Source organism: Pleurodeles waltl, chromosome 5 (assembly GCF_031143425.1).
Source record: "Pleurodeles waltl isolate 20211129_DDA chromosome 5, aPleWal1.hap1.20221129, whole genome shotgun sequence".
Lineage (NCBI taxonomy): Eukaryota > Metazoa > Chordata > Amphibia > Caudata > Salamandridae > Pleurodeles > Pleurodeles waltl.
The window spans coordinates 1,668,031,579-1,668,057,996 of record NC_090444.1 but is presented as its reverse complement, the minus strand read 5'-3'; positions in this window follow the sequence as shown (position 1 = coordinate 1,668,057,996).

Here is a 26,418-nt window from a genome sequence, read left to right as displayed (position 1 = left end):
ATTATACTAAATAATAATAACAATAAAACAATAATAATGATGATACCTATTATTATTGTTGTTGTTGTTATTATTATTACTATTATTATAATTATTGTTATTATTATTATTATTGTTGTTGCTGTTGTTGTTATTATTATTACTATTATTATAATTATTGTTATTATTATTATTATTGTTTTTGTTGTTATTATTATTATAGTAATAACTAAAAACTTTACTCTAGTACGGAACAATTTAATGAAAGCCAGCAGTGCAAGCCTTTCCAGTGCACAGGTACACCACGCGCCGTAGCGATGGAAGCTACTCTTACACACACATATATTTATACTGGAACAGAGTGCCCACCAGCCGGGCCAGCTTCATCAGTATACAGCACTGAGGCGCAGCGTGGCAGTCCAAGGCACGTTCCTCGGCATCGCGCTACCTGTGGCTATCTTGGGAGACCAAAACGTATTCATCAAAAACAGAGAAAGCTTTTCTGTGCAACGCTTTTTTCTGCGTCCTTACTTCTCCCCTGATCTTAAGTGCTGCGATCACTACTTTCATTACAAAACGTTGCTTCTATGTTGTTGACCCCTTCCTAACCTCTATTGGTGCCAGCCGTTTCCCAATCCATAGACATCCAAATAATGAAAATATTAATGAATAACCACGCATTGCCACTGCTCTATATTGCACTTCAGCGTCCTTGCACTGAAATGGAGGCAGCGCCTAGGAGGCTAACAGAAGGTAGCACGTCAGAATAAGAGTTGCAGTAAAATGGCAGATTACAAGGGGTGGGACCAAAGCCCGTCTCTCTATACTCTCTGCTAGCATAGTGTTGTTCTGTGTTTTCTTCTGGGCTGTATGTTTTTCTAAAGGGGGCTGTCTGGGTAGAGGCTACAAATTAACGCCGTAATTAAAGTCTTGTGAAAACATATCCTTCTGTAATGACGGCTTCTTACTAGTGGATCATGGGATCATGGCAGTTATGTACTGCATTTCTCCCTACGGGCCAGATAGTTATGTAATATCAGGGTTCGGACAGGCAGGAAGGTGTGCCCCAAACATTGACCCCAGGCCAAGCAAGGCAGGCTTGAGAGGGCTGATGAGGTTGCTTGCTGTACTGGAGGATGCTTTTGGGCTGTTCTCGTCTTGATTTCTGAAGAGCAGCGCATTCCCATTTGCGCTAGAGCTCAGTGGATGGGCTGCGGTTGATGAAAGGACTCTCGCTTCACATCAGCCCCATGGATGGGTAGGCTTGCCTGACAGGGCTGTAGGCATGGCTGCTTGCTCTGCATTGACCGTTCTAATCGGGTGCTCCGGTAACAGCACGAAATAATTACTGAACAGAGCAGGCAGGTGTTCTGCTGACCTCACTGAAATCTTCTGGAGTAGCACAGCTTAGTTGTGGTAGGTAAACCCTGAAGGGACTGTAAAGCTTGAGTTTCCTGTGGACTGGCTGTACCCCGTTATAGTGTTCTCATACATTCATTGGGCTTGCCTATGCAACACACTGGGCCCCTGGGTCACCTTGGGTGCTTCTTGTTGTCTACAGGCTGGACTGCCATTTATTCCATCTGGCATTTCCCCGGGGGCCGGAGCCATTGGAGGCCAGTTTTAGAGGGCACAATATTACTGCTGGCGCATCTACCATTTTCTTCAGCTTCCCAGGTTAATTACTTTTTAGAGAAAGGAAACAGAAGCAGGAAAGAGGAAAGAGAGAGTGAGGGATAGAGAAAGAGCACAAGATGGGAGAAAAGGAAGGGCTGCTTCCGGTTACCAGTCTACCACTGGGGGTCTAGAGCGTTCCATCAACTCCTTGCAGCCTTCAATCAAAGTGGTGTTCACTGGCATCCCCAGAATGTACAACCTCCCTCAGGTACATCTCAGGGACACTATGCCCAGCTGTGATCACCAATGTACCTGAGCTCTGGCAACAAGAGTGCACCCCTGTGGAGGCAACCATCCAGACCAGCCTCTGCTGTCAGTATCCGCGTTACCATGCAAGTACCTCCAGTGTGTGCTCTTGCCATCATGCTTCAGTCACTCATGCATACCTTCCTTCTTTCTTCCCAAGAATGTTGTTCAGTGCTGTTGCCAGATCCTGACCTTCTGACAGCCTAACACTTGCACCAAGGCATGAACAGAAAAACAAACATTCGGCTTAGTTAAAATGTAAGCCAACTAGGGCAAAGCTCGGAATGTTTTAAGCAAAAGACTACATTCATCCAAAATAAATGCCTCGTCGATTAATAACATATTCCGCAGACAAACTGGCTGAGTTCAACAAACAGAGCAATTAGTAAAGATCTGCTACAGTCCTATGCCTACACGTGGTTAATGTGCTCTTTGGCAAGTCCACATCTGTCAAATAAGGTACTGTTTGAGACCTGCAATATGTTAAATGTTCTGCCCTTTAGGCCCCACATAAAATCTAGGCTTTTACAAGAGCTAGGTATCTGTAATTACATTGGACATTGTCCTTGGATCAGATTGTAGGACAAGCTGTTCTTTAAAGCCCTGTTCCTACCAAGCATGCTGAATTTCAGATGCCAAGACCAAATCCTGCTGTTCCTCAACTCCATCTCACATTACTGCCACAAGCTGGAAGTTCTATAATTTGTAAACGTCTTTTTTTTGGCCTCAAAAAGTGTTAGATATATTTCCTAAATATGAAAATTCACAGCTAAAGGTGTACGTTCTCTCATCCTCCAATTGTTCTGGAACCTCAGGGGCGGTCCACTTCCTAAATACTGTGTGAGTCTATGTGAGAGAAGAAAGTGAGAATGAAACAGGTATTTCTATCCTTTACAAAAGCAAAAGGAAGATATTCGTGGATGCCATGCAAAATATGAGTGGACAATTGTCAACATTTACAGATGTCTCAACCTCTATTCCTCTTCTGCGTTACAGTCAGGTTGATACTTCTCTAAGAATTAGTGAGTGATGCACATGGAACTGAAGAAGCAAAGACTAGTAATCCCACCCAGAGAATTTCTAAACCTAGCTAAGGAGCAAAGAGTGACAATTATTGGTGTAACTACGCTTTGTAATCACTGTTTTGTGGCAAGCCAGAACCTGCATGCATGCATGCAATGTATGTTTAGCATGTGACATACACACAGTGCATTGGGTGTTCAGCATGAGGACCTTGGACGTTCTCCAATCTTGTTGCTGTAAGCTTGGTTTTGCACATAGGAAGTGTGTAATGCAGTGGTGTTTAAGGATGGTAATGCTACATTTTCTGCAATGTACATTTTGTAACTTACACAATTGCATTACATATATTTACAATTCTAGGCACAGAAAGCTTTACTGTTTGCACAGAATTATACAATTTCTGGTCAAGTAAAAAAAGCGGTGTTTAAAAGTAAGATCCAGGATCCTTGTTAAGTAACGTAGCCTATAAATGACTTACAAAGAAATGTGGTTAATCCTGTGGTTTGATGGTATGTCTGGTATGGTCATGCACCTCCTCTTCCTATCCAGCTGGAGCGGATACCTGGTTGGTTCCACCTGAAACATATGGTTGTCTCAAAGATTAAGCCATGCATGTGTAAGTGCACTTGGCCCGTACAATGAAATGGCTCACTAAATCAGTAATGGCTCATTTAATCGCTCCATCTCTTACTTGGGTAACTGTGGTAATGCTAGAGCATGCTGATGAGTGCTGACCTCCCAGGATGTGTGCATTTATCAGACCAAGATGAAACAGAGCTTGCCTGGCCGCTTTGTTGACTCGAGATAAACTCGGGCTGGTCATCCAATCCTGTGATGGTGACAGTACATTCAGATATCTGCCGTTTCAGCTTTTGGTGGTACTTTCTGTGCCTACCATGGTGACCACTGGTAACAAGAAATCAGAATTTGATTCTGGAGAAAGAGATGGAGAAACAGCTACCACATCCAAGGAAGGCACCAGGTGTGCAAATTACCCACTCCTGACCAGGGAAGGTAGTGATGAAAATTAACAATAGAGGGCTTTTTCTGGGCCCGGTAACTGGAATGAGTACATTTTTTTATTAAAGTTGCTGCAGCTCATAGCTGGATTTTGGAGGGATTGAGCTACCACCTGTCCAAGCCGTTGCCTCTCAGCAACCTCTTGATAATCCTGATTGAGTGTACTGAGTGTCCCAAGTGTTTACCTTTACAAAAAATAGAGTGTTAAAAGCAGGCTGGTTGCCTGAATACTTCAGCTAGTAATAATGGAATACAACTCTGGTTATATTTTGTTGGTTTTCAGAGCAGGGGCTATGATTAAAATGCACATCTGGGCGCATTTGTATTGTGTCGCTAGAGGTGAAAATCTTGGATCTACGCAAGACGAATCAAAGCTAAACCATTTGCCAAGAATGTTTTCATTAGTAATGAAAGTCGGAGGATTGAAGTAAATCAGATAGCCATAGAGCAGACCATATACAATGCCAGCTAGCAATCCGGCAGCATTATTCCCATGACCTGTCAAGAAGCTTTTGTGAAACAATCAATCAATCAGTAGATTTGTAGAGTGCTTTATGTCACCTATGAGGGTGCTCAGGCACTGGCAGGGTCCAGTTGATTAGCTGAATAGCCAGGTCCTAAGGGACTTTCAGAACTCTGGAAGAGATAGGAAGGTCCAGAAATGAAAGGGTAGCTCATACCATGTCTTCGCTGCTAGGGAGTGACCTTCGCATCAATGTGGAGGGTGAGGGTTAGAGAAATGAAAGAGGAGGTGTCTGGTGGGCTGATGGCAGTTCACAAAGTGATTCAAATAGGCGGGTTCACAGTTGTGTAGGGCCTTGTACGCATGGGTCAGGAAATTGAACTGGCATTTTTTCTGTGCAGGAAGCCACTGGTGTACCGTGAGATAGGGGATAATGTGGGCTCTTCTAGGGAGATGCAGGATGAGTCTGGCTGCGGTGTTCTATATGGTCTGTAGTCACCAGAGGAGGTGAACTGCCATCCCTGCATAGAGAGCATTGCCGCAGTCCAGTTGGCTGGAAATAAGGGTCTGGATGATAGTGGGTCCTAAGCTTTGGGGTAGCCATTTGAATACTGTAGGAAGAATGTGGAGGATGAAAATGCCTTGGTCATTAGCATGGTCAGCAGGGATAGGGGTAGGTCTGATTCCGGAGTGCCACCAGGGGAGCTTTTGTTTCCGAAGATCAGTACCTCTGTCTTGTTGATGTTGAGGTTCCGGCAGTAGTCCTTCATACAGTTGGCGATATCTGTCATGTAGTTGTTGAAGTTGGCCTTCGTGTTGGTGGTGTCTCGGGAGAGGGAGAGGAGAGCTGTGTGTCATCCCCGTCGGATATGATGTTGAGTCTGTGGGTTTTGGAGATGCTGGCCGATGGTGTCATAGAAATGTTGAAGAGGGTGGGGCTGAGTGAGGATCATTGGGGTACTCCATAGATGATTTCCTTGGGTTTCAAAATTAAGGGGGGAAGGCAGACTTCTTTCATTCTTCCGGAAAGGAAAGATGTGACCCATCTGAGAGCGACTCCTTAGATGCCTATGTCACACAGCCTTGTGATGAGTGTGTGGTGGGAGACTGTATCGAAGGCTGATGGCTGAGAGGTCTAGGAGGATCAGAGTTGCAGTCTCTCCTCGGTCGAGTAGGGCTCAGATATAATCGGTAGCTGCAATGAGGGCTGTCTTGGTGCTGTGGTTTCTGTAGGGTTAGGATTGAGCAGAGTCGAGTTCACTGGGGTCTGCCGATCATTACTTTAGTAGAGCATTGACTTCTGCTTGTTTGCAGTCCTCTGGGAAGGTGGCCATGGCAATTGATGTGTTGAACAAGGTGATGAATACGTAGCTGATTCTGGCTTTGCCTAGGTCGAAGATGTGGTGAGGGCATAAGACAGTTTAGGCCACTGAGTGGACCGAGTTCATGATGGAGGCGGTGTCCCATGAGGTGAGCTAGCTCCATTCAGTTAGTCGGATTTCTGTGGTGGTAAAGAGGCTGTTGTTTTGCTTGAAGAAGTTGGAGACTTGGGCTGGGGTTTGAAGTTTCTGTAGATGTTAACGATCTTACTATGAAAGAAGTTAACAATGTTGTCACAGAGTTCCTGTGAGGGGGTGGTGTTGTTTGTTACAGCTGAAGGGTTGGAGAATTCTTTGAAGATGTTGAAGAGCTCTTTGCTGTTATTTGAGCTTGATTCAATGAGTGAGGCTAAGGCTTTTTTCTTTGATTCTCTCAACTGTCTGTGATAGAGGTTGAGGGCTGTCTTGAAGCCTGTCTTGTTGGTCATGTCCTTACTGGTGCACCATCTACTTTCCAGTTGTTTACAGTGTTGTTTAGCGTTTCTAAGGTCTTCAGTATACCAGCTAGTGTGCTTGGTGGAGCTTTTGTGATTGTTGTTGCTGATGGGAGTGATGCTGTTGGCTTAGTTGGTGATCCAATTATTGAAGTTTCTGATATTCTGGCCTAGGTTGTTGGAAGAGGTGGGGTGGGTGTAGAGGGCGTTGATCCATGTGTCCTTTGAGACTTTGCTCCAGCTGTGGTGGGGGGTGTTAGGGAGATGCGGTGCAGAGGTCCGTGAGCTAGTGATGTTGAAGTGGACCATTGAGTGGTCGATCCAAGTGAGTTCTGTGGTGTGTCTGTACCTGTTGCGTTGGCTGGAGGTGAAGATAGAGTCTAGCTTGTGGCCAGCGGTGTGCATGAGGTCATAGATGAGTTGGGTGAGTCTGATGTTGTTCATGCTGTCAAGGACGTTGGTAGTGTTAACGTCTTTGTGGTCGTCAAGATGTAACTTGAGGTTGCTGAGGAAAATGTAGATGTTGGAGTCTATGGTAAGAGGGGCGATGAAGTCAGGGATGAAGATGCAGAAGGCTGGGTGTGGTCCTCGAGGATGTTAGGCGAGGGTGCCCTTGAGATCCCAAAGTCTTTAGGTTTCAGGGGAAATATGGTTGCAAAGCTGAAATTTAAAGGAATTGATGGGATGACACCACCAGCAGTGGAGCCTTAAGCTTAATTTTACTAAACACAGGAATCCTCTCCTGGCCAGATATGGAAAGGATTGACAAGTTTGAGAGCTCTTTCTAGATTCTGTGGGTGTTGGGGTATGGACATTCCTAGTCGGTTATGCAATTTTTCTGGTTCATTCTGATAATGAATGAGACTCCTCCATGCTAACTAGCTACAAGACCCCTGTGGTCGGAACAGTCACATAAGATAAAGCAATAACAGGTCTGTGATGCCTTTAGATGTCCAGGTCTGCAGGCGCACTGCATTAAATGGATCAGCTTGTGTCTACTCTTTGCTAAAAGTTGCCAGTAACCTGCTGAGCCCCACATGTAATAGGGATTGAGGATTGCAATTAGTTTCCATGAACAAGGAATTCTGAGTAAACGTGGATCATAAGCTGGCATTGATTAAGTTCATGTCCTTTGTACAGACTGCCTGCCGCTACTTCCGATTGGAAGGTTTGATGAGCTCCTCGAACTGGCCCGATGGGCTCGATGGGTTTGGCAATGGCTCTGACGAAGTGCAGAGAAGACGATCTAACTTGACTATGTAGAGAGAGTAAAAGTCGTAACAAGATTTCATTAGGTGAACCTGTGGAGGGATCATTAAACGTGAAGCAGCCAGAGTGATTGACAGCGCTAGACCAAACACTCAGCTACCTACCAGATGGAACCCAAGACACAGGGCCAAGGCCTCTAGAGTCTAATCCCGCCTAAACTGTAAAGATCTGCAGTGGGCCTGCAATAGTCGTCCTCTTGGCCAATGTATAGGGGCTCTCCCTTGGGGATCCAAGCACAGATGGAAGGGGGCCGCTTCCATCGTCCTTACTGCACTGCATGTTTGTGGGGCACCCGGTGCTAAATGTTTCATACCTGATTCTGGGTCAAGGTTTTGCAAGCAGCAAAACAGTTACTTCACTGGGATCTATTGAAAGTCATTCTCTGAGCCACACTTTTGTCTCATTCTGTGAGGGCCTGTGCCCCCCCCAGGGTGCTTCTGCCACATGCCAGCGGGAGAGCTGAGTGATGGCTCATAGGAGGCCACCTTCACTGCATGCCAGGCAGTATTGAGGCCTCCACCTCAACGGGTGCAGGAATGGGGGCACAACCCTCACCGGTCAGAAAGATGACTAGATGGGCGGCACGGGCACCAGCAGAGTCACCTGAAGGCAAGAAGCCAGTGGTAGCTCTAGGAAGGAGCAACGAGTGCTGGCCTCGCCTCATCAGGGACTGATGCAGTTCTGGGCAGGGTGTGGAGGAGCATCAGATCTGGTAGAAGTCTGAGGCTCCTGCAGACTGAACAGTTCCATTAACCCCAATGACAGGGGGGCAAAGCACAGCTTTTACCTGATAGACACTGTGCCTATAGCCCATGGCTCCAGGCACCAGGCAGGGCCACCTTTCTTACCTGAGTAGAGTGGCTTTCCACCAGAGAGACATTTGGAACCCCTGCAAGCTGAACAGCTCCAGTAATCCCCCTGTGAGAGGCAAGCAAAGCAATGACTTTTGCTTGGGAAGTCCTGTCCCTACAGGCCAGGGTTCCAAGCCCAAGGCAAGGCCACCTTCCCTACCGGAGGCAGGTTGGTGTCGGACCAGAAGAAGTCTAGGGCTCTGGTGGACTGAACAGCTCCAGTAATCCCCAGTGGAAGGCAAGCAAAGCCATGGCTTTCTCCTGGGGGGACTGGTCCACGCAGGCCAGGGTTCCAAGCACTGGGCAGGGCCCCCTTCCCTACCAGGGGTAGGTTGATGACAAAGCTATATTCTGAATTAAATATGATGTGCATATAACATTAAACTATTGCTATTAAGATGAAAAAGCTGGGTGAACTATGATTTTCTGACTTATGCTAAAATAGGCATCAACTAGGCCTCAACCCCATTTTGTATTAATATGACTTCTGCTTCATAATGTTCATAGTGTGTTTATATTTCTCATTGACACCAGCAAAATTCTGCTTATAAATGACATGTTCTTTTCACAGAACTCCGTAGCAAACCTCTACTCCTGCTTGCACATTGTAAACCATTCACATGAACTTCCATCAGGCAAAGAACGGGCCAAGACCTGACCTGTCTGCGCCCATCAGAGCCCAGAGGAGGCTGGACTAACCCCCTTTTGTTTGCTTTTTCTGAAGGACCTGTGAACAATATAGGTAAGCAAAAATCTCATAACCGTCCAAGGCACCATTGCTCCAGAGGGGTTTTGAAAAGGACCCACAATAATCTCCTTTCTCACATCAGTGGTAGGGTCATTAAATGAGGAAATATTCTTTGTGGAAGAGAAGTTGGGGAAGGGGGTGAATCTTCTGTCATCCAACTGCTTATCAAACTTTGGGGGGAAGAGGCAAACTACTTGCAAAGTTATCTCACCATGGAAAACTGATGGACGTGCCTTGATGGGGCAGGATCCCTTCTCTGTCATAACAATGGCAGAGAATCACATAGCATAGTGACCTCACCAACAGAGTCTGACCAACCTGCGCGGAAAATGGAGAAGGATATGGGGCAAAGAAAGGAACAGTTACATCAAGTGTTCAAAAGCCCTCATGCAAAGGGGGGAGTCAACTAATAGTGACTCAAATGCCGACATAAGAATAGTATTGGGAACTTTAAAGTTTCAATCAGGAGGGTTGTGGCCCAGATGGCAACCAAATAAGAGTGTTTTTGTGTAGCTCCACCACTGACTGCCCAAAAATACGTTCTCCCATTGAACAGCTATTTGGGCCAAATGCAGAAACTACCGGGAGAAACACCTTAAGAGGAGGTGGGCTCCACTGTCCTGCCTCAGGAGGGAGGATTGTGATAGATTGGAGCTTCTTCCCCTGCAGCCTTGTTGTGACTACTAAAATGTGCTTACCATGGACCCAGAGAAACAATGACCCCACCTGGCATTACTCCTCCCTCAGCAGCTAGTTCCTTGCCTGACGGTGGACGACAACTACAGACCTGGCGCACCTGGAGCAGTTGCTGCCTGGCCCGAGGGACCAATGAGAGGCAGGGCTCCGCCTGCATAAGGATGGGTGCCGTTGCAGCACTTAGAGAGGGCCTGAAGTAGCGGGAAAACCCCTAATGCTGTATTTATAAGGTGACAAATATAAGGTAACCATCAATTACCCTTAGAGGTGATGAAGCAGAAAATGAAGGTTTTGATTTATTAACGCATAAACGTAGTGTGAAATAATCATGTGTGACATTAACCGAACTAATAAAGATTGTACGGGGACAAAAATGTGCCCTCAGAGTAGTTTGCCAACATTTATAAGCGTGCTTTATATAACGTGGTTATTAGAATTGCACTAATCCGACATAATCATAAACGTGTGCTATGATTTGCTTGTTTGAAATGCGTTAGCTTAGCATTACTTTAGTGGAGGCTTTGGCCTAGTGGCCTGGTCTCACGGTTTAGATGTTCGTATTTTTCCAATGTGCTATTAAACGTGTATTTCTGCTTGAAGCTGTATTTTTCCACAGAAACTGTTCACATGCTTATCTTAAAGTTTCGTGCCAGCCTGGCATATTTTCTCTTTCATTCAAGGTCGACTTGCAGGTGCGGACAATGGAGGCTCTGAAAGTGAGCTAATTGATAGACAATGTTGCAACTTGCGTACCCATCTCCAAGGATAATGTATGCTTAAGTAAAAGCTTGAGAACTGTCGTTTTTGATTGGACAATTTGAAGCTAACCTATGAACCCTCCAATGGAGACCCTACTGGATTCGAACTGTTGTCTATAAAAACCAGGTGCACGAGAAGAAAGTAGCCATTACCAGCTCGATACCCGCCATTTTGCAGACTTCGTAGCTATTATGGCCCACTTTGCTGCGACGCCATTTTGAGAGACTTTGATGCTTTCTCTAGTCGAGAGAAAGAGACTTTAATGATTCTTGCCCTAGAGACTTTAACTTTGATTTGTCCCTTTGCATGAAGTAGTAGTTTTACTTTGCCGCCGTGAGGCAATTGCCCCGTCCACCCTTGCCCCTTTGTCCCGTCCCATGCTGATCGAGAAACGGTACCTGTGAGACGAAGACTTCCTTGTATGCTGATCGTAATTGGTAAATATGAAAGGAAATTGTAAAATTGCATTGTGTTTCTTTTAGGTAACCAACTGCTGATTTTGATAAGAGCCCTAGCTAGGAGTTTTCTAAATTGATGTTGCTAAATTGTTTTTGCATGAAGTCCCACATGCCGATGCTAATTTGAGGTTAGATGAGGATTCCATATGTTGCACGATGCAATTTGAGATCTTGCTATGCTGACTAAATGTATGCAATTAGCCCATTACAGATTATCGTATTAGTGCTTTGCATTGCCATTATCGAATGTCTTGTGATTCAAATGCTACATAGATTACACTTGTTTCGCCGCTATGGACAGCTATTAATGTTCATATATGTTTATCATTTGGTGTTGAGACACATCTATATCGTGCTAGCTTTGTTAATATAGGGAAATAAATTCACTAACTTCGCAATAAACTGGTGTAGTTATTCCTGACTGAAAGGTCAGGGTTCGCCGAAATGTATTCTGGATTAATTGTTAAGTGTTATGTTGATCAAGGTGTTGCTTATGTACGTTATTGATTATTGATTTGATGTGACTGATCGATTAAGAGTACAGAGAGTTCCCACTTAGTCAAAAGATTCATCGGCCCAAAGAGCGTCCGAACACAGGTAAATTGTTACTACGGTTCGCTCTATCAGTAGATGGTAGCAGAGGACGGTTACGTCTTTTGGGACCCTGTACTATTAAAGTACATGGTATTGAATTAACGGTTACGCATTTTGAGGCCTCATTCGAGAAGCTGAATTAGATTTTTTGGATAAAACTGATTGACAGAATGATGATGGGCTAGGTCCACCGCGACTTTCCCGGGATCTCGGAGCTTGCGGATGGAGAGAACGGAGGTGTGGAAACAGCGTTGGCGGTACTAGTGATGGTTTGAGTGAAGTTAGGGTTTTGCGCTTGCACAGCTTATTGCCGCAGGGTGTGTGAAAAGGTTGCGAGGATTTTTTTCTTTAAAGGATAGCGGAGGTGCGACTCCGGGTGTAGAAGTAGAGAAGTCGTCGAACTTCATAGAAACAGCGGAGGTGCGGCTCCGAGTGTGAGAGTAGGGAAGTCGTCGAACTTCATGTGCGTCTGGCGCTTTGTGCATAAAAAGGTCCACGTGGTTGTTGTTGTTGAGACGGGCCCTGCGAGGTCAAGAGACTCCGGAGTATGTTGATCCATGTTGTGGTCTGGGCGGTTTAGTAGGTTGATCGGGCGTGGTCAACGAGTCGGTACGTGTGTTAGGGAGTGAAAGAAACTTCGACTTCGGGCTTTGACAAGATTCTAAGTGCACTAGAACAGATCATTGACAAGTTGAGAGTAGGTCTGCAGGTCAGATTTGCTTGCGAACGTGGGGACTGAGAAAGACGGAATAGCGGCCGAGGCTAGTGAAAAGTCCCTAAGGTCCTGAAGCGATTGTGTTACCCTTCCTGTAGTAAACCGACAGATCTGTTTTATTTTTTGGTAGCTCGCAATATATGCAAGAAGTTGTTACGAAAAGAGGTGAGTGAAAGAAGCCTAGCCGCGAGGCTTTGTCAGCCGCAGTGTGTGTGAGTGTGACGTCACTAGGAGCCGCGCTGGGATAGGTTGGTTGGAGAGAAGGGTCGCTCACGGATTGGACGCAGTCCGTGGGGCTCGTTTGGAAGGGGAAAGGCAAGCGAAGAGTATTCCGGGAATTAAAGTCACCTATTGATTACAATTTTTTGTGAAATAAAAGCGACCTATTGATTATAAACTTTGTGAAATAAAAGACGAGAAAATGAAATTCCTTAAAGCATTTAGGAGTGCGATGAAGGGGGAGTCTTACATTAAAGCGAGCGTAGGAGAGGAGACGCCGCCCGAAGGTACTCCAGCTTACATTGTAATGGAGGAAAAAGGGGTAGCTCCGTGTCTTTGGCTAAAGCAATGGCACAAACTGACAGAGAAACATGGGAGCGTAGCGTTCCCGATACATTGGACATTCAACATAAGGATCCTAGAGAATTTGAGATTCACGATGTATGACATGAAGGTGCCTCCGAGGCCAGCCCAGTTTGAGGCTCTAGCAATCTGGGAATTAATGGCTAGACAGCAACAGAAAAATAAGTTTGAAACAAGGATGAGGAAGGTAGAAAAGACACTAGCGGATGCTAGGTGGGATAATGCGCAGAAGGTGTGGAGGTCAGATGTATTGCAGGGGATAAAATTGTTTCCCGCAATTACTAAGGAAGAAGAGGAGACAGGTAAGAAAGCTACCTGTAAGACAGACAGGAAGTGTTCCAAGGATAGAGAGGACGAGGAAAAGTTGAGAAGAGAAGAGGAGTTAGAGGATGAGGAGTTAATAATGCAATTGCTGAACGACCGTCCACCACCTTATGCGGAGAATGGACAAGGTCCAAGTACCAGTTCTGCCCCTCCGGCATCGGTACAGAACAGTGAAACCCAGAGTTCAGGAGCGTCATCGGGATCTAAGGACCCGAGTTTACTGTTCAACCCGCAGATACCGCAGGTTGGGAGAATATATCCAGATGTGCCCATAATGAAACCAGCAGAAAATTATCAACCGCAGATGCCAGGGTACTACAGCAGTGACAATAGTGGAGGAATGGTTCTAGAACAAACCGTAAGGGGAGTACAGAATGGTCACAATCCAACAATGATACAGGCTGAATCAACACAGTTTATGATGCCTCAAAAGCAGATGCAGGGAGGAAACGCACATGCTCAGATGACGGGGGAGTCAGATGGGCATGCCGGCAATGATGACCCATAGTATGGGGATGAACATGCCTCAGAACATGGGAAATGGACAGAACCCAGATGCGATATCACTACCCATTACTGTAGGTCCACCGGTACCTTTGTACAGTCAGCCTAACTTAGGCATGAGCAGTCAGGGATCAATGCAGCAGAATGGGACGGAGAGGAGGTGCATAGAGAACACTCCAGGGATAACTCCTATAGCGGCTCAGCCAAATGGATCTGGATCCTTGATGGAGTTTAGTCCCATATGTGCTCAGTCTACAATGGTGAGGTCGAGCCCCCCACTGATAATACCTTTAACATCGAATACTGAAAAGTTGCCGCAACCATCAATGGCAGTCGATGTGAATGCTACACTGATGGGGGTAAATGCGCAACAGCTGACACAGTGGTTCAACAGCTTGAATTCCACCCAAAGTTCAGACAGTGGGAAAGGAGAAGATTACTTGAATAGGATGAGGCTGAACATGGAAGCACAAGAATTGGTGGAAGGGAATATGGGGGTGAATAGGTTAGAGTCCTACACGGAAGAGGAGCTGAGGTATCTATGTCCAAAGATCACGAAAGAAGTGAACAAAGTACATAAAAGTTTACAGGAGGTAGCGGACAGAAACGGGATTGACATAGGCAAGACGAAACACTTGAGCATGAGCTATAGGTTGGATTTTGGGACCACAGATTTTGAACACATGAGGTCAGCAGGTATGAAGGCACACCTTAGGGAATTGTTGCAGAGTGCCCAAGTGTGGAGGTGCTTAGACAAGTGGGAAAGCAGGTGGGTAAAGAGGAAGGATAAGAGGAGGGACAGTGCTACAGAGCACAACGAGAAAAGACCGCAGAGCAGCGAGACAGTAACCATGTTACCAATGAGGGAGGCAGAAGGGGGAAAATTAATACATGTACCATGGCACAGAAGCGACATTCAGTCTTTTACGGATGATTTTCCCAAACTGAGAGAGAAGCCGATTGAATGGTATCAACAGACTGATAGGTTTGTGAAGCTTGCAAAATGTCTCTGGGAAGACCTGAACACTCTCTTTGAGATCGTGGTTCCGGCAGATTTGTGGGAGGATTGCAAAAGAGCTGTAGGTTGGCCGACAAGTGAACCAGAGAGAGACAGGGAGACGGGTGCACCATCACCTATGGTGATGAGCTTGTACTATAAGGTGATTGAGCATTTGAAGACGAAGGTTGCCGCGAAAAATGTGGATTGGCAGAAGATTGATCGAACTGCCCAAGAGGCTAAAGAATCGATTCATGGTTACTATGAGAGGTTGTTGAAGGCGTTCAAGAATTATAGTGGAACGGAAACAATCGAGGCGAAGGATATGCTTCATTTTGTGTTCAGATTTGTGGAAGGGTTGAGACCAGAGATAAGTCAAATGATAAAGTCACATTTGATTTGTTGGCAGTCTAAACCGATTGACGAGGTCTTGACTTATGCGAAATACTGTAGCGACGAAATTGAGGTGAAACAGAAGAAGCTGAAAGAGAAGGTGATGATGATGCAACTTAAAGCAGCTCAGACAGGTCTGCAAGGTTTGCAAGGGATGCAAGGGTTCCAACAGCAGGTACCGCAACAGCAGCCGCAGTTGCAGGGAAACATGTCGTTTCAGCCACAGGCGAGAGGCAGAGGCAGAGGAGGTTTTGTGAATAATGGTCCGGATTTAAACACTGTTGTGACGGGTGTGCAGGCAATGAAGAAGGTGATGCCGTGTCACGTGTGCAGAATTGTAGGTCATTGGAAACGCGAGTGCCCGATGGTGGTGCAGGAAGGTGCAGGTGCAGGTGCAGGTGTTGGTCAGCAAAACAATGATGTCAATGCATTTCAGACAATGAGAGGACCGAAAATGAGAGGTCCAAACCCAAATTTTCAGACCATAAATCAATTGCAGGGATTACAACCTATGCAGCCGCAGCAGATGCAGATGCCTCGTATGCAGATGACGCAAATGCAGCCGATGCAACAGCAGTTACCCATGGTACCTAATCAGCAAATGCAAATACCTTTGGCACCAATGAGTCAGCAGCAAGTGATGGTTCCTCCACAGGTCTCGGGTCAGGTAATGAGTACAAACGGCACCGTACAACAGTTCCCATTACACAGTGAGAGTGGAATAAACAATGTATGGGAGAGTGAAGGCTCAGAAGAAGAAGGAGATTGTGTGCTTGCAGCATCCTTAGAAGTTGATCAAAAGGGTCCGTACGTAGAGGGAAGAGTAATGGGTCATCGTGTTTCATTCTTGGTGGACACGGGAGCCACACGGTCAACTGTTAAGAGCAGTGAAGTACCAAATTTGCCACTCTCAGGGAGGACAGTTCAAGTGGTGGGAGTAGCAAACAGGCACCTGACGAACCCAATAACAGATCCGGTACCAGTCAGCATCGGTAACTATCAAGGGGTGCATCAGTTTGTGATATGTGACTCAAGCCCAATAGCACTGTTAGGGAGAGACCTATTGTGCAAATTGGGATGTTCGATCATGTGTTCAAATGAAGGAATAACGATACAGACGAGCAGTGATGGGGAAGAAGAGGATAGTGTAGAGGGGGATGAAATGGAAACGGTTGATGAAGAGTATCCTCTGATTTGCCTTTTCCCGATGATAACTGAAGAAGATATTCCAGCCGAGTTACGGGAGACAGTCGGAAAGGAAGTGTGGGACATGACAGGGAAAGAGGTGGGATTGATGAAAGGGGTGGAACCAGTGAAAGTGACTGTAAAGCCCAATGCAATCTTTCCCCAGACCCCACAATACCACATGCCACAAGATACCCTCATGAAAGTTGCCCAACTCATTGACGAATTTGTGAAACAGGGGGTACTGAAAGAAGTGTTAAGCAGTCCATGTAATTCACCAATAATGGGAATAATAAAGCCAAGTGGAAAGGTCCGACTTGTGCAGGACTTGAGGAAAATAAATGACATCATAGTCAAATGCTGCCCAGTAGTACCGAATCCAGCTGTGATAATGTTTCAGATCCCTTGCGATGCTGAGTGGTTCTCAGTCATCGATTTGTCACAAGCATTCTTTTCTGTGCCTCTTCACGAGGACAGCCAATTTCTCTTTTGTTTCAAATTCCTAGACAGAGTGTACAGTTGGTGTCGAATTCCTCAAGGGTTTTCTGAGTCACCGTCGATATTCAATCAGGTTCTAAAGAAAGACTTGGAAGAGTTAGAGTTGCCATTCGAGTCAACCCTAGTACAGTACATTGACGACTTACTGGTTGCATCAAAGACAGAAAGTGGCTGCACAGCCGATACCATTGCTCTGTTGAACCATTTGGGAAGGAATGGACACAAGGTGTCTCCTTCCAAATTACAGTTCTGTCAGAAGAAAGTGAAATACTTGGGTCACCAAATAGAGAAAGGGTCACGGAGAATAATGAAGGAAAGAATTACAAGTGTACTTCAGATGAGTCCGCCCAAGACGAGAAAGGAGGTGAGGAAGTTCTTGGGAATGGTGGGCTACTGTCGCCAGTGGATTCCCAACTTCTCGACTCTAGCGAAGCCTTTACTGAAACTGACCCAGAAGGATGCTTTGGATCAAATTGAGCTGAAAGGAGATGAGATGGATGCTTTTGTTGAATTGAAAGAATGCATGTGTAGGTCTCCAGCTTTAGGTATGCCTGATTACACAAAGCCTTTCACATTGTTTTGCCATGAACGTGATGCATGTTCTTTGTCTGTCTTGACTCAAGCCCATGGTGGCGTAAACAGACCAGTAGCGTATTTTTCAGCTACTTTGGATCCGGTCGCAGCAGCACTCCCAGGGTGTTTGCGCGCCGTAGCAGCAGTTGGTATCAGCCTCACTCAGAGTGAAGGAATAGTGATGGGACACCCAGTAACAGTCATGGTCCCTCACTCAGTTGAGATACTTTTGACCCGTTCCCGAACGCAACACATGACCGGAGCAAGACTTACAAAGTATGAAACGATTATTCTGGGCTCACCGAATGTGCAGCTGAAAAGGTGCACTACGTTGAATCCAGCAACCTTGCTTCCTGGAGAAAGTGCTGAAATTGAGAACGCTGAAGACTTCGAGCATGACTGCCTTCAGGTGACTGAATTTTGCACAAAACCCCGACCGGACATCAAGGATACTAAGCTTGATGAAAATGACCAAATTCTTTTTGTTGATGGTTCATGTCTAAGAGACGGGATGGGGATTTTGAAAGCAGGATACGCTGTGTGCACTGTAACAGGGGTCTTGGAAGCGGGATGGCTCCAAGGAGTCTATTCTGCACAAGTAGCAGAACTTGTAGCCCTTACCAGAGCATGTCAACTGTCTGCATTGATGAAAGTCACCATTTACACTGATAGTCAGTACGGGTTTGGGATTGTGCATGACTTTGGACACCTATGGTCACAGAGAGGTTTCCTGACTTCTTCAGGATCCCCAGTGAAAAACGGGGAAAGAATAAGGGAATTGTTACATGCCATTCAAGTGCCAGCCGAAGTTGCAGTGGTAAAGTGTAGTGCTCACACGAAAGGACAGGACTATGTTTCTCTGGGAAATGCATATGCGGATCAGGTCGCAAGATTTTGTGCCCTGAACTGTATATTACTCAGAGATGAATGGAATTCAATAAGTGAGCCAGAACTAGAACCAGCTGAAGCATTTGCCTTGAAGGTCGTAGATACAATAGAGGAACTAAAAGCACTACAGAATAATGTCAGAGAGGATGAGACAGATTCCTGGATTAAATCACAATGTATAAAAAGACAAGACGAGTTATGGGTTTCACATGAGGGAAAATTTGTTTTGCCAAACAGTCTCCTATCACAGCTTGCGCGGTTCTATCATGGGCAAGCTCACCTAGGGAGAGATGCCATGATAAGATTGTTCAAAACTGATTGGTTTAACCCCAGATTTCGTCAAGCTGCAGAAGCAGTTTGCCATCGATGTGTCACTTGCCAGCAGATGAACCCAGGAAAGGGAACGGTTGGGAACGCGAGTCACATTGGTAGGGCAAGCGGTCCTTTTAGTCGTATGCAGATGGACTTCATTGAGATGCCTGTGCATGGAGGTCTGAAATATGTGTTGGGGATTCTGTGCATTTTTAGTCACTGGATTGAGGCATACCCCACACGTAGAAATGACAGCCTTACAGTTGCCAAGCTATTATTGAGAGAGTTGATACCACGTTTCGGATTCCCGATCTCTTTAGAATCAGATAGGGGAAGTCACTTCAACAACGAGGTGATAAAGTTACTTTGCGAAGCACTGAACATTGAGCAGAAACTGCATTGTAGCTATCGCCCTGAAGCATCAGGACTGGTGGAGCAGATGAATGGTACACTGAAATCAAGAATGGCGAAAATATGTGCATCGACAAATTTGAAATGGCCTGACGCATTGCCCTTAGTGCTAATGTCAATGAGAAACACTCCTGATAGAAAGACTGGATTGTCTCCGCACGAAATTCTCATGGGCAGGGCTATGAGACTTCCTGCAGTTCCCGCAAACGCGCTTTTGAATATTACAGATGATATGGTGTTAGACTACTGCAAAGGTCTAGCTGACGTGGTTCGCTCTTTCTCTCACCAGGTGGAAGCGACCACCTTGCCACGATCTAAGGTCCAGGACACGCACTGAAAGCAGGTGACTGGGTCGTGGTAAAGAAGCACGTGAGAAAGTCGTGTCTGGAACCCCGTTGGAAAGGCCCTTTCCAAGTGATCCTGACGACAACTACCGCTGTGAAGTGTGCGGGGGTTCCCAACTGGATTCACACCAGTCACACAAAGAAGGTGTTGTGTCCCACAGATGAGGAAGTTGAAGCGCTGAAATTGCCAGTGCCTGATAAAACAGTGCCGAGTGCTGAGACAGAACAAAAGCGAACTGAAAACGGACAGGCAGAAGCAGGAGAGAGAGAGATATTATTGGAGAACGAAGAGCCCGACTCACTTGGGGAAGACCAAGGAGAAAGTTCAGACAGCGACGAAGAAGCTGAGGGTAGCAAAAAGCCTGAAGCAGCTGAGGGTAGCAAAAAGCCTGAAGCAGCTGAGGGTAGCAAAAAGCCTGAAGCAGCTGAAGGTGACAAGGAACCTGAAGCAGCTGAAAGTGATACAGAGCCTGACGAAAGTAACGGTGACGAAGGGCTCGAAAAAGGTGAAAAAGCAGGAGAGCCTGATCAGAAGGGGGCTTTCCCAGAAACAGACGATACAGAAAAAGAAAAAGAGAACGTGATCGGTTCCCCTGAAGGAAGGGACAAGGCAGAGCAGAACGAAAAGGTTCAAACCTCTACAGAAAAGGTCGCAGGTCCATCAAATGGACATGGTGCAAAGAGGAGACTAAGTATATCACCAGTAAAACAAAGGTCTGGAGAAGGTTTGAACGACGGAGAAAGGCCAAAAGTAAAAGAGAAAAGAAAAGAAGTGTCTGTCGTGGTACCAACCTCGAGTGAAGAAAAAGACTTGACAAAAGAGGAAAGTACCAGCGAGGCAGAATCGAAAAGAGAAGCAAAATTGAAAAGGAAAAGGATACCGAACAGAAGGTATTCCGGTCCAGAATGGGCATATGCAGTCAATGACGATTGGACTGACGAGTTTGTATCTCTAAGCATCGAGAACGAAGAAGAGGAAGAGATACCAATAGAAAAGAAAAGTTTTATGGACAGTGTTGATTGAAAGGGTGATCAATGACATTGCTTGCTACAATCTAACGTGAAATAAACAACCAGCTGAGACATTGCTAAACCGGATGAGACATTTGCTAAACCGATAAAGACTGAATTATTGCCGAATTGAGACAAGTGCTGCTAACCGATAAGTGACTGGCCTTTTGAAGAAGACGGTGTGAACATTGCGCTCGCTCAGCTTTGTAACTGAATTGCTAAATAGTTTCATTTATAAGTGCTTCTAGCTCTCTGATTCTATACAGATCATGACGCAAAACAATAGAAATAAATATTGTAAACATGTGTGTATAGGCTTGGTAATTACATGTGTAATAATAATAATGGCAATTGTGCTTAGAATGCATGGAAAGGGTGAGAATGAGAATATTGAGGCTTCTACTATTGCTCCTGTTACTGTCACTGAACTAACCCCATTGAAAAGACTGGCATTGGATGAGAGACTCTTGCATGATAGGAAAGAGCTTTCATATAACGTTTTCTATCGCTTACTAACAGAATATGTTGAGACAATGGATGCGAAAGATTGTTATGTGTGTACCCAGATACCGACATCAGTAAAGGAAGGGGTGACATATCACCACATGCCTCTTACATACGGGATTACATGTAGTATAGTAATGTCTAGGTTTTATGGTCAAACTAACATACAGTATTTTTACTCAAATTATGATGTTACCTTTGCTTATGTTCCTATAATAGCGCAGCTAAGCCAGACTGCTAAAGATTGGGATGCTAAAATTATGAGGGAATTTTTCGAGCCAATGCAACCTTTTGAAACGGCTCACGCTCATAGGGAAAATCTTACCTGCTCACTCTCTGCAGTAGAAATAAGCTTTTTAGATCGCACAGATGATAGAAGGGCTCAAATGAAGGCGAAATTAGAAAAGGAGTTACATAAGAGGACTTCAGTAGATAATTTTTATTTTGCTGCAATAAAGACACAAGGGAAAATTGCTTTAGATGCTTGGCATGTAGGGAAGTTTTGTATATATCGAGGTGAATCTTATTATGACAACATTTTTGTAGGGGCGAGTGAGTGTAAACACATGTTTATCTTTAAGGCCAAATGGACATTCATGATGGACGGACTTGACCCTGTCATTCCAGGGGTATATTACATTTGTGGGTATAATGCCTATTATCGTCTTCCAAAGGGATGGTGGGGAAGATGTTATCTGGGTATAGTGTTCCCAAAGGTTTATCAACTGGATGACTTATCGATGATTCAAAAGACATCTGGATCCCATCGTATCCAGAAAAGAGAGACCGCAGCTGCTGTGGTAGGTGATATATTTGGAGCCATGATTCCTTCATTGGGAGTTGTGCTGAATTCCATCAAAATAAGAAAGTTGTCTACTATAGTGGATAACATGTTGACAAAGTTTTCAGGTGCTATAATCCTGATAGATGCTGAACTTGCAGCGGAAAGAGCTATGACTCTTCAAAATAGGCTTGCTTTAGACATTCTTTTAGCAAAGGATGGTGGTGTTTGCAAAATGCTTGGTGCAAGACACTGTTGTACCTATATACCTGACAATAGTGTGAAAATTAAAACTATGCTTGCTAATCTAACAAAAGAAAGTGCAGATTTGAAGGAACTGAAAGAACCAGGAGTGTGGGAGAAGGTTGGGAAAGGACTTGCTTCAGTGGGACATTGGATTGGGGGAATTTGGAATGGAATATTGTTAAAAATAATAGAGGGAATTCTAACAGTGATAATTTGCATATTTGGAATTTGGGGAATAAAAAGGGGAATAATAATGATTATGGAAAGAATTAAAAGAAGAAAGGAGGAGAAAATTATGAAAAGAATGGCAGAAGAAAACAAAGCACAAACTAGGGGAACTAAAAGGAAAAGGGAACTGACAGAATTTTAATGGAATAAAATTTGTGGGCTTAATTTGTGTGATGACAAGTAGTCATCAGAGGAGGGATTGATGAAGCAGAAAATGAAGGTTTTGATTTATTAACGCATAAACGTAGTGTGAAATAATCATGTGTGACATTAACCGAACTAATAAAGATTGTACGGGGACAAAAATGTGCCCTCAGAGTAGTTTGCCAACATTTATAAGCGTGCTTTATATAACGTGGTGTATTAGAATTGCACTAATCCGACATAATCATAAACATGTGCTATGATTTGCTTGTTTGAAATGCGTTAGCTTAGCATTACTTTAGTGGAGGCTTTGGCCTAGTGGCCTGGTCTCACGGTTTAGATGTTCGTATTTTTCCAATGTGCTATTAAACGTGTATTTCTGCTTGAAGCTGTATTTTTCCACAGAAACTGTTCACATGCTTATCTTAAAGTTTCGTGCCAGCCTGGCATATTTTCTCTTTAATTCAAGGTCGACTTGCAGGTGCGGACAATGGAGGCTCTGAAAGTGAGCTAATTGATAGACAATGTTGCAACTTGCGTACCCATCTCCAAGGATAATGTATGCTTAAGTAAAAGCTTGAGAACTGTCATTTTTGATTGGACAATTTGAAGCTAACCTATGAACCCTCCAATGGAGACCCTACTGGATTCGAACTGTTGTCTATAAAAACCAGGTGCACGAGAAGAAAGTAGCCATTACCAGCTCGATACCCGCCATTTTGCAGACTTCGTAGCTATTATGGCCCACTTTGCTGCGACGCCATTTTGAGAGACTTTGATGCTTTCTCTAGTCGAGAGAAAGAGACTTTAATGATTCTTGCCCTAGAGACTTTAACTTTGATTTGTCCCTTTGCATGAAGTAGTAGTTTTACTTTGCCGCCGTGAGGCAATTGCCCCGTCCACCCTTGCCCCTTTGTCCCGTCCCATGCTGATCGAGAAACGGTACCTGTGAGACGAAGACTTCCTTGTATGCTGATCGTAATTGGTAAATATGAAAGGAAATTGTAAAATTGCATTGTGTTTCTTTTAGGTAACCAACTGCTGATTTTGATAAGAGCCCTAGCTAGGAGTTTTCTAAATTGATGTTGCTAAATTGTTTTTGCATGAAGTCCCACATGCCGATGCTAATTTGAGGTTAGATGAGGATTCCTTATGTTGCACGATGCAATTTGAGATCTTGCTATGCTGACTAAATGTATGCAATTAGCCCATTACAGATTATCGTATTAGTGCTTTGCATTGCCATTATCGAATGTCTTGTGATTCAAATGCTACATAGATTACACTTGTTTCGCCGCTATGGACAGCTATTAATGTTCATATATGTTTATCATTTGGTGTTGAGACACATCTATATCGTGCTAGCTTTGTTAATATAGGGAAATAAATTCACTAACTTCGCAATAAACTGGTGTAGTTATTCCTGACTGAAAGGTCAGGGTTCGCCGAAATGTATTCTGGATTAATTGTTAAGTGTTATGTTGATCAAGGTGTTGCTTATGTACGTTATTGATTATTGATTTGATGTGACTGATCGATTAAGAGTACAGAGAGTTCCCACTTAGTCAAAAGATTCATCGGCCTAAAGAGCGTCCGAACACAGGTAAATTGTTACTACGGTTCGCTCTATCAGAGGTCAAAATGGACCTTTGGACTCAGATAGTGGTGAGATGGTTAACAACAATGAAATGAAATCAATAAACATCACCTTTCAATATTGTAGTCAGTAAATTATACGCACCATGACCTATGTGGCCATGAATCACCACACCAGTTTAGTAAAGTTCAAACATTTATTGCCCTTTAGATTAACAATGCTAAGATCACGTAAACCAAACACAAGAGCAAACGATAGAGATACACGAATGACACAGGCTGACCAAATCTAAAGAATCTCAGTCTAGACAGAATATTTATCATTAGGCATTCAAGAACCATCATACAGAATAACAACAATAGCAAATCATTGATTGATTCAGAATACATTTAGTTATTGCAGATGAATTGTTTACAATCAATTTATAAAACAGTCAAATTTAGAATGCGGCATCCTTAGCTATTACTCTAATCAGATAAGCATGTTTGGGCTTCATGCAAAAAGAAAAGAAGACAACAATGAATTTGGAAGCATCTGACTATGGCACTAACCCAAAAATAGTGGTTGGGTTTCTAAAAGAGAGAACGCATAAAAAATCAACAAGAAAGACAAATGTGCAATTTGATTATACCTCTCCTAAATGGATCAGCAGGCAGCGATGTCTTCATCAGTGGAGCACCTTCTGGTCATCTTCATTGGTCAGTGACAATATACAAAACAGTTCAGTAATGTTTGGCCTTAATGCATCTGAACTGTCAGTGGCAGAAAGCTAACACAACACATTATTACACTAGCAATAATAAAAGCACATCTGAACACAGCCAAGAGCTGCAAGGCACACAGGAACAGAAGAAGTCTCAGAAAAAAACTTACATCACCTAATTCTGTTATATTAAACTCCTAGAAAGCAACTAGATAAAATACTGGTCAGTCTATTGGGTGGTTTGGGTCAAAATCCAATTAAATTCACTCCACGTTCTGTGCTGTAGCCTTTTTGCGTTTGCCATTAGTTCATCCTTTCTCCATGCAGTCACCAGCTTCCGCAGCAAAGTACAAATGTTGTAGATCACACATAAAACCTATTCAGACATTCAGTAAGCCTTTGTTTCACAAGTGCATGTTATCTTCAGGAAACCAGACAAATGTTGCAACATAAGAACATAACTTTTCTACAGTGAGCTTAGAATAATAATTTCACAACATTAGCAGTTTAAAATTTGCAGCTGTATATCAAACATGAGGCATTTTTAAAATGAATGCTAAATTATACAGGGTTAAACATTTGATATGTTTTCAAACCATTAATCACTTAGTACATTTCACAATAAAACAACAAAAATACATTCCTTTAGACAGTAATTTATTATTATTGTCGAACTAGATTCATGGCTGCCACCAGAGTGCTCATGTTTTCTAAAGCACACTTTTTCCAAAACACACTTTTCAGCATTACACATTTTAAACATGCTATTTCATTTTATTTTAGTAGCACTCCTTTATTAACGATGTTTATGCTCCAGCAATCCCTCCTCTAAGGACATCACAAAATATACTTATTAATATGCATATTGATGCTTATGCCAGTTCAAAATTTTGTCTATCTTCAATATCTAGTGTTTCTCAGTTTTCTCCAGTTTTCTGTTTATCTCCAATCATGAAAATATCTGCTTCTCATTTTCTCTAGTTTAATTTCTTCCCTCCTTTCTTCATTTTTCATCTTTTTTCTTTTAATCAGTATGTACAATTTGCAAAATCCTATCATACAAATAACACATGCAACTACAATTAATAATGGTTTCAATATTCTTTCCACCATACCCTCACCAAGATTACCCAGCCACGTTTTCACTTTTGTAACACTTTTGCCAGCATTTCCCCAAATCCCTAGCTCTCCCAGATCTTTTTAATCTGTCAGGTGCTTAATAAAATTTCTAATTTCCTCACTTTTGTCTGGAATAAAAGTACAACAACGTTTCAATTTCAGCATCCGGCAAAGTCCATCGGCCTTTGCTAGAAGGATGCCTAAAGCAAGCATATTCTGAAGAACCATTGATCTGACCGCAGCCATTTCAGTATGCATTAAAATTATAGCTCCAGAAAAGTCAGTTAACATGTTATCCACAATAGTAGATAACTTTCTAATTTTCAGAGCATTCAGGACAACTCCTACAGAAGGAATAATTGCTCCAAATACATCCCACATTATTTCAGAATAAGTTTCTCTTTTTGATTTTGGCCTCAGCAATTCATTTGAGTTATGTGTGTCATCTATATTGTCAATCTGGTAAAACTTTGGGAATACAACTTCCAAATAACAAGTCCCATACCATCCCCTCGGAAAACGATAATAAGCATTCCTTCCACAGATGTAATATACCCCAGTAATGACAGGGTCCCTTCCATTTAACATAAAGTCCCAGGTATTCTTAAAAAGAAATACATGCCTGCACTCACTTGTTCCCACAAAATTAGTATTGGTTCTGGATTGAGGTCTATAAATACACAGTTTTCCTACATGTTTAAAGTCTAGAGATGCTTCCCTTGGGTTTTAGTTTCACTAAATGCATAGTCATTTTTAATTGTCC